General features: G+C 43.3%; 1 pseudogene; it reads left to right on the forward strand.

Annotated features, from left to right (window-relative positions):
* Positions 1-8,136: 8,136 nt before the first annotated feature.
* On the forward strand, positions 8,137-9,092 carry LOC138037156 (uncharacterized; annotated as a pseudogene).
* The last annotated feature ends 908 nt before the right edge of the window (positions 9,093-10,000 follow it).

Below are 10,000 nucleotides of genomic sequence, written 5' to 3' on the forward strand. Positions count from 1 at the left end.
TCTAATTTGCACAGGCCTTATTGAATTCATTCTTAAGATTCTTGCCAAACTGCTAAAGATATTGGCTGGCTGTAGGTATTTTAACTTTAGGTTTTTTGTTTAATTTTCTGCCCAAACATGCATGTCGTAATGTTCCACGGCAAATTTGGAACGTTTGTATGGGATTTTTGGGGATTTCTGCTAAAGAAACTTTATATTAACCATTTGAAAATTGCAAATGTTTAACTTAAAATTGATTATCGTAGGGTGATGGTTTAGATGTTTGTTAACGGCCTAAACAACAGTCAGCAACAGTATGTTACACGCGCCGATTTTACTACAACTACCAAAATTCGAGCAACAATGTTATTTTACCGTCACAGCGCTAAATTAGGCAAGATTTCCACCACTCTCTAGTGTCTGGTCTATGTTCCTCGCAGAGAATAACGCTCAAGTTCTTTTGTACTTGTGGCTTAACGAGCGAAGTGGAAATAATTATGGACTAAATCTTGATGTATTCTTTAGTAGCAAATTTCTTCACGCAAAAGGAAAAGGACAACTTGTGATGAGTCGAGCGAAGATCACAGTTCAGACGACGAGAGTTTAAAATTTTCTCCATTTGAAAGAAATAGTAAGTAGTGAAATATTATCAAGAATTCAAGTAGTTAAAGTATGATCCAAACATTCCTTTATTTTGTTTATTCAAAAGCAAAAGCAATCGCGTTTCAAAAGTGGAAAGGTTTTCTCAAATATTACACCCTACTTCATTTCTTTCAGGGAAGATAAACGATTTTCCTGTCTACAAAGATACAAAAACAGGAATTTCCTCCAAAGAAATAATGGACATCTGTGTGGGTCAAAACGTTACTGAGGAGAAGATCTGCGCCAGAGTACCAACTGGCATAATAGAGAGCGCAGTGTTTGTTGTCGACCTAGAAGCTGTTCAATTTAAAGACCTGACAGTAGATGATAATGGCGTCTACGGCGCACATTCTAGTCCATCCAAGCACTTCCAGGGTTTTCAAGACGACCAGGGAAAATCAGTGGGCTGAGTAAGAAACTAAAAGAAGTCTCCTGGATGCGTATGATCATTTCGTTATTTGAAGACGATACAGCTGGTCTACTACCAACAAGGACGTTTGACGTATAATAGCAACATACGGGGAACATGAAAGTAAGTAGTTGTGCAGTATACAGTAAAGATGACACTCGAAGAAGCCAAATTACACCTTTCAAAGCCCTATGGTGGTTGCCGAAGGTCTTCAGAACCCCATGTAAGAACCAAACTGAATGTTCTTGAAGGAATCTGGAAGATTGGTCACAAGCAGATAATCAGTGACATTGAAAAGAAAGCAGGTGGCGTTGCTTCAGTGGTTTCTCCAATAAATAGACAGCAAATCTATAATCAACTTCAGAGAGTGGAAGGGAGAAAAAAAGCTCGAAGCACTGGCCCAAGCAAGGCTCCAGACATTACAAAGTTATTGTCATTGCAACAAGCTGGAAGGTTTTTGCATGATGTAACACAAGTTAAAGTCCATCGTTGAGCGAACATCTAACTAGTCTTCCAAGTTCTTTCAGAGTTTTCCCCTCGCACGGAGTGGCGCTATTGCCCTTATTCTCTTAGCCTTTTATTGTTCCCTTTTGTGCTTGGCTGATAATTTCGGCGTTTGTCTCCTTTTGTTATTTTCCTTTTTACATTGTTTGGCCAATAAATTGTCATACACAGGTTCATATTTGTCCTCATTGCTCACTACCCTCTTTACTCGAGCGGCCTCGGTCACATTTTGGTACCAGGAGTGGGGTAGCGAGAATATTTCGGCTCCAAATTTAAAGCACAAAGGGCACATGAGAGTTGAAAAAGGGCAATAGAAGCCACTACCAAGATGACCGAGGAGGAGATGGCAACATTGAAGACCAAAATAAGTCAACTTGAAGACCAACAAAAACAAGCGCATGACCTGCTGAAAACGCTGCAAGCTGCCATGCAAAAACAGCATACCTTGCGAGCACCGACCACCCCACCCCAGCCAGAAACAAGACAGCTAGTGGTAGTCCCCAACGAACATCGATTAAGGAAATTCAGTGGTAGGCATGGACAAAACAAACTGTTGATTGATGATTTTATTGACAATGCAAAAAGCGCAATTACCTCTAGAGGACTTCCTGCGTCCGAACAAGCAGATTTCATTTTCTCATATTTGGAAGGACCCGCGAAAGAGGAAATCAAGTTGTACCCCAAGATCAGCCTAATGGAACCTGAACAAATCTTTAACCTATTACAAGAATCATTTGGTGAGAAACGCTCAGTACCCCAATTGCTGAAGGCCTTCTATGACCGTAAACAGCGGGAAGGGGAAACCCTGCGATCGCACTGCCATGCCCTGAGGGAACTGCAAGACAAAATAAATAAAAGAACAGCCCACGACAAGCGATAGCGACAGTGCACTAAGGGATCACTTCGTAGAGAATGTCCGGGACTCATTGCTCAGAAAAGAACTGAGGAAGTTTGTACGTGACCATCCTAGCATTTCCTTTCTCGATGTACGAGAAGAAGCCATCCACTGGGCCGAAGAGGATGAGAAGATCGCAGCCCCTTGTTCCCGTGTAGTGTCGTCCCAGGAGACAGCCTCCTCCGAGCAGCAGTCATCCCCTTCTCTGGCATCAACGATGGCAGAAATAATGAAGACCCTGCAAGGTCAACAGAATGCAATTGAAGACCTAGCTTCCAGTATCAGTAAGATGAATTCCCGACAGAATAGCGAGAGACAGAGACCAATAACCCAGCCGCAGCCTCCACCTCCTGGAACTGGCATGACAGCTAACAAGTGCTTCCGCTGTGGAGCAGCCAACCATTTTGCTCGAGATTGCCCGCGAGAAATCAGGCAACGCCCCTAGGAACCTTTCCCGACGATCCCCGCACTGCCCGTTAAACTTGTCCCCCCTGCTGCTGAGAGCCAGGTGACAGGAGGGAACAGTCCTGGCTCATCATTTGAAGAACACCTCAACAGACTCGAAATGGTTCTAAACCGTCTGCGTAAACATGGTTTGAAATTGAAACTAGAGAAGTGCAACTTCCTCAAGAGAAAAGTGACCTACCTCAGACACGAAGTCTCAGGCGATGGCATTTCCCCAGAACCCCAGAAAGTCGCGGTTGTAAAAGAATGGCCAGTTCCAACCACAATGAAAGAAGTCAGAACTTTCCTTGGTTTTGCAAGTTACCATCGCAGATTCATTGACAGCTTTGCAAAGATAGCAGGACCCCTACACCACTTGGTGAACGAATCCCTCCATAAATTTAAGACTATCAAGAAACTCTCCAAGCCATTCACAGCAAAGTGGAACATTGAGTGTCATCAAGCCTTTGACACCCTACGCGACAAACTTACTACTGCACCAGTTCTAGGATATGCAGATCACACCAAACCTTTCGTTGTTGAGACAGATGCGAGCCGTGATGGATTGGGTGCCGTGTTGTCACAAGAACAAGATGGCAAGCGCCGAGTGATAGCATACACCAACCGCAGCTTACGACCACCTGAGAAGAACATGCAGAATTACAGTTCTCGCAAATTGGAGTTGCTAGCACTAAAATGGGTGGTCACAGAGAAGTTTAGAAGTTACCTATTAGGATCTGAATTTGTGATCTAAACAGACAACAACCCACTAAGCCACCTTCAAACAGCGAAGCTGGGAGAAGTCGAACAAAGATGGGCAGCAGAACTGGCATTGTTCAAGTTTACAATCAAGTATCGCCCTGGAAGAACAAATGGAAATGCAGATGCACTTTCAAGAGCAACGCACAGCCTTAGAGAATCGGAAAATACACCCATCGATGACATAGCAGAAGTGCAGATGAATGAGACAAGTGTCACGCAACCCACCCAAGTACCACTTGAATTGAGAGAAATGATTATCAGTAGCACAGAAGAAGACCCACCTACCAGGGATACCCAGAAGACAACTCACACCACCCTGCCTACCCACAGCCTGCCTGAGGTAAGAGAAATGCAGATGGTAGATCCCACCATTAGACGTTTTCACTTCTACTGGTCAAGAAATCAGAAACCTACCCCTCAAGAAAGAAGACGGGAAACGAAAGACACTTTGACATTGCTTAACCAATGGGACAAGATTTCAGAAGAAAATGGAGTGATGTACCGTACCCTCCAAGACCCAAGCTGTGGACAGCGTAAACAATTAGTCCTTCCCCAGGCCCTAAAGGAGAAGATTCTTACTAGTCTACATAACGATATGGGACACCAAGGACTCGAACGTACCCTACACCTTATTAGAGATCGCTGTTATTGGCCGCGAATGAACAATGATGTGGAAGTCTGGATCAAGAAGTGTGAGCGCTGTACCTTGTCTAAGCAACCTCTTCCCCGCATCCGTCCAGCAATGGGACATCTCCTGGCAACTAAATCATTAGAGGTTCTTGCTATTGACTTCACCGTCCTTGAGCCAGCCACAGACGGCAGAGAGAATGTTCTCGTCATGACTGATGTTTTCACCAAGTTTACACATGCAGTCCCAACTAAAGATCAGCGAGCAAGTACTACAGCAAAGGTTCTACTGAAAGAATGGTTTTTCAAGTATGGTGTGCCCTTGAGGATCCACTCAGATCAAGGACAAAGTTTTGAGAATGTACTAATCACTGAACTTTGTAAGTTGTACGACATTAAGAAGTCGCACACCACTCCTTACCACCCACAAGGGAACGCTCAGTGTGAGAGATTTAACCGACCATGCATAATTTGTTGCGATCGTTACCACCAGAGAAGAAGAGAAAATGGCCCGAACATCTGCCAGAATTATTGTACGCCTACAATGCAGTACCTCACGCCTCAACTAGCTACTCACCTTACTACCTGATGTTTCTAAGGGACCCGAGATTGCCTGCTGACCTACTACTCGAAACAGAAGATGCTGACCAACCGGAGATAGACTGGCTTGCCGCTCACAAGGAACGCCTCAGAGATGCATACCTCAAAGCAGGGGAGCAACTCAGACACCAAGCAGATGCACAGAAAGCTGCGAATGACAAGAAAAGCTATGACCCGCCAGTTGAGAAAGGACAGTTTGTATACCTCCGCAGCCACCCAAAGGGGAGAAACAAGATCCAAGACGCATGGGATCCAACCCTGTATCAGGTTGAAAATGCACCCGGACCTGACGGAGTAGTTTATACAGTTGTACCGGCCCACAGCAATGGACCAGCTAAGAGAGTGCACCGAACCCTGATGAGACCTTGTGAAAAGACAGTACAGCCATGTCCAGTCACAAGTCCTGCCAGCCATTCAAATTCCTCCAGTTCCAGAACCACTGTCAGAATCGTAAATCCAGTACTTGGACAAGTTTATTGTAATGAGGAGACAGCCCCGTAATGCTATGAATGTTGCAGTTCCCCCAGACCCCGCATTGCTAGTTCCAGAACCTGAAGAAATTCCAGAGCAGAACCCCATGGAGACTGCTGCAGGACCTCCGGACCCCTCCGAGCCTGCAGTTGCAGTACTACCAGACCCACAACAGCCCCATGAGGACATGCCAGGAGCCAATGAAATTCAAGCAGCAGAATTGCCTATGGACCCAACGGATCCTGTTGCAGAAGCAGAAGACGGCCCAGTTAGGCGTTCAACCCGCAAGACAGCAGGACAGCACCCCAACCCCCACAGGGAGCCCAGATCAGCAGCAAACAATTCAGTGACTGTTGCTAATAAGGACTTTTCGCTGTACTTCATTTTACTTATATGGGCAATAGCATATAGCTTTTGGTAGAACGTAAAAGTTAGTTTCGTTTCCATAGAAACACATAGGTCTGTCGAGGACGACGACCTTAGCAGAAGAGAAATGTAACCGAGCTTGATTATATGTGACAAAGCAATTTTTCGGTTTCACTTTGTGGTTGTTTATCTCGGTTCCCACGGAAAATGTTCGTTTCGGTTGTGCTTTGTGGTCATCAAGCTCTGTCATATTTCTCCCGCACGATACGTGTGCAGGAAGACAAATGATTAAATTTATCACCCTTTAGTACGCCAGCTTTGTTCCAGGAAAACCGCCAAGACTACTGTTTCTTTATCTATTGTGCTGCTAGAGCACATATATGTTTTGTGGTTCATCGAGAAAACAGAAAGACAGGAAAGTTTCATCAGTTTGTGGCTTACCAAGCCATGGTTGACCAATCGTATCGTTAGAAAAACAGGATGTCAGCCATTAGTTTCTTTGAGCTCGTTGTTTATTGTGTTAAATGGATACATTAGACGCCCAACACGTCCTAATTGCTCACAAGTTAAAGTCCATCGTTGAGCGAACATCTAGCTAGTCTTCCAAGTTCTTTCAGAGTTCTCCCCTTGCACAGAGTGGCGCTATTGCCCTTTTTCTCTTAGCCTCTTATCCTTGTCTTTTGTGCTGGGCTGATAATTTCGGCGTTTGTGTCCTTTTGTTATTTTCCTTTTTACATTGTTTGGCCAATAAATTGTCATACACAGGTTCATATTTGTCCTCGTTGCTCGCTACCCTCTTTACTCGCGCGGCCTCGGTGACACCGGCACCAGAATTTCAAAAGTTTTCAGTCAGCCCAGTTGCGTGGTCACACAAAACACCTGAGCAGCAGCGGGATCACGTAAGGAAGGTTCTCAGTGAGGTGAGTCCAAAAGCCCGACAACAACATTGATTTTCAAAAACCTCTTGCTTTTACAGAATTTTTCGAGGCGTTTGAAAGCTATTTTCTCAGATGTGGGACGTGATCTAGAGCCAAGACTACTACAGCTGGAAAGTACTTATACAAGGCTAACACATCATAGAATAAAACGTTTGGGCACTCGCTTGTGGGCGCCGTAAAAAGGTTCGTTAGTTTCACAATTATTCGGCGCCATTTTGACATAAGAGGAACCGCCGTTCCAACTATTTTTTGATCGCAAAATGAGAATCATCCTTCTCTTGAGAAAATATTTATATAGATAAGTCAATTACTTCATCCTAAATGCCGTTCAACCTTCAAGATCTTGCATGTACGAAAATTGGCCTGTTTGTGAAGAAGAATAAACAAGAGAAGACAAGGGAGACTCTTCGTCTACATATTCACTTATGCAAATTAGCAACCAAGCTTGTGACCTTCTTGCAGATACGGAGGCCATTATGATTTCTATTGTTTCGAAAGAAATCATGAAATACTCAGGGGGCAAATACATATTAATTTGCCCCCTGAGCATCCCATAATTTCTTTCGAAACAATAGAAATCAAAATGGCCTCCGTATCTGCAAAAAGGTCTTTGTCTTCTGTGTTACATAGTGTAACACCTTTCCCCTTTTGGAAGCTTAAGTTGTAATAGCAAATCCATTAGACCTGTTTATCAAAGTTCATGTCCGAAGATAAAGTCTATTTTGACAGCACAGTCCTAGTTAGTTCTTTTTTTTTTTAGTCCATAACAAAGTTCCTGAATCTTGTGGGAGGTCTTCGCTGTCTCATTGAACGGCGTAACGTAGAAATAGGCTCTTGATCACTTCGGGGTGTAGGTTCCTGCTCCACTGGTTGATCCGTTTCTGTAAGCTCACTTTCAGGCAAGGACACAGTTTCCAAGCGCTCATCTCCTCCCTGGAGTTTTTCCTCTGGTTCAGCCTTTGCCTCTCTAATCTGTGTGTGATTCCTTCGAACTGGTCCCGATGAGGTGTTTACAGTGCAAGACCTTGGTCCAGTCCTTCCAATAACTTCACCAGAGCAACAATTTGGAAGTGGGGAGCAAAGGGGTGGAAACAATGGTTGTAGCGGTTGCAGTGGAGGCTCCCGTAGATACAGAGATCTTGTTTACTGCCTCAGAAACCCACACCTGTCATTGGTTGATCGCTGCAACATAGTTAAGGCAGGACCAGCAGGGAGAAGAGAAAGAAATGGAGGCATCAGGCCCTTCAAGAACATAACCGTAGCAGAACTGAGAGCTGAGTGTGCAGCAATGGGGTTGTGTGATGAAGGAGTAAAGAAAGAGATACAAGAAACTCTGAAGGAGCATCTCAAGGGTGTTCAAAGAGTGTCATCCCTGCTAATAAATGAACAAGACAAGAGCATGGAAGATATCAACTTGGGTATGAACAATTTTTCAATGGAATTCGACATAATCTACTTGACACTGAAACCAGGTGTGGCTTCAAAAAAAGGAAGATTTTATGATCTCCAGATCTGAGGGCCGCTGTCAAAGGAGCATCCTCAGACTTCATAATCAGGCTTTTATTCAAGCTATTGCATGTCAAGAGGTCATTGGGATGCCTCAAATTCTGTCCCAGAAAAAGTTCTATGGCCGGTACATCCATTCCTTAATAGTACATGCTCCTATCCAGCTACGCATAAGCAGCCTCAGGTCAACCAATACAGAGCAGCAAGAACGCCACTTCAATGCCTTTTCCAGTATCTCTGTAACAACATCCAGAAGAAGGCCAGGGGAGATTATTTCCCCTGGGATTATAAGAATGCAGGCTGAGGTGAAATCTGAAGAGAACAAGAGTAGAGATACTGTGAAAGAACAAGAATCCAGACTAACAAAGCTAGCACCCTGTTTGCCTCCAGCACAGAATACATCATACCACACAAAGTGATTCTTAAGTATCCATGTGAATATCAAGCTCACCTTGAAAGAATTTCTGATTTCCTTCTTTGTGGCGAAAGTGTTTGGTGGAAACACATCCTCTCTGGTGTTGAATTTTTGGATGGTCCTCAGGAAAGACAAGCAAACAATAGCCAACGTCTTCACCACTTTCGTTCTCATACACTTAAGTCACAAGAACAGCATTTGAGGAAATGCTGGAAGGAATGCTGGACACAGGAAATTGCAATCCCTCACCACGCAATTAGAATTTATGATGAAGATGGTGATCTCCTGTTTGTTAAGCACACAAGCTTTCTGGAAAGTGATGATGCTAATGATGAAGAAGTGAGCCCAGAAGAAGACATGATCTGTGATGATAACTGTGGCACTCAAGAAGAAGAAGAAGAAGAAGAAGAAGAAGAAGAAGAATATGGAGAGATAATTGTTGATGTACAGCAAATAGGAGAGGAACTCCTTGATCCTGTTGAGGATTGCGATAAACAATGTCCCTCAGAAGGCAACAATAATAATTATTATTAGTGAATGTGTCACATGTGTTGGGTGAAACAGATGAAGTGATGAGATTTGACAAACTGCGCACAAATCTCAGAAACCTAGCACCCATACAGACTCGTGTGGTTGCCAGGCATTCTACCCTCAAACAACAATTCAAAGAGTGGGAGTGGTGTTTCTTTCCAAAGCATAACTGCAAGGAGCCAAACTTGGAGGGGATATGCAATGACAAAACAGCACATGACCTCTAGAAGACCTTGAGGCTGTGCAAGCAACTATTGAAGCACTGGAACATTACAGCACATTTGTAAAATTAGGAAATTTAGCTCTTGGACAAATGTACATGCATCATAATTATTAATTTAGAAAATTCTCTTAAGCACGTAGACATGCTATAACATTGAATTACTCCACACCCTGCTGCTTCAACTTGAATTTGATTATAGATCCAGATGGGGGATGTGCAGTCAGAGGAAGAGGGAAGAACCTTATTGAACCCTCTTCCAATTGGCGACAAAAAACATCTCAAAACATTGACAGACATGTTTTCAAGGAAAAATTCTGACTGAAAAATTTATTCATACAAACTGAAGGCTCTGCTCCTTTTATCTTCGAGTTTAAGGGCTTGTTACAATTCATTTTAGTTTGCACAAATTTTCATAGATATGAGAGGTATCAGTTTCCATCACGATCACTGCTAAAATGCAAGATAAAATGTAACTTAAAGCAAGTACAACTTACAACAGTTTAAAAATAAGGACATAGACGAACCACAATGAGTTGGATTAAAATATTTTAGATAAACATACCTATTAGCACGACTATACAGGTCCCTGTCAATAATCACAAATAATATGTTGTCAAACATTGCCCAAGGAAGACTAATTGCTGTAACATTTGAATCCCCTTTTTTAAAGTAGATTTTTGCATTTTTC

The sequence above is a fragment of the Montipora capricornis genome, chromosome 2 (genome assembly GCF_036669925.1).
Source record: "Montipora capricornis isolate CH-2021 chromosome 2, ASM3666992v2, whole genome shotgun sequence".
Classification (NCBI taxonomy): domain Eukaryota; kingdom Metazoa; phylum Cnidaria; class Anthozoa; order Scleractinia; family Acroporidae; genus Montipora; species Montipora capricornis.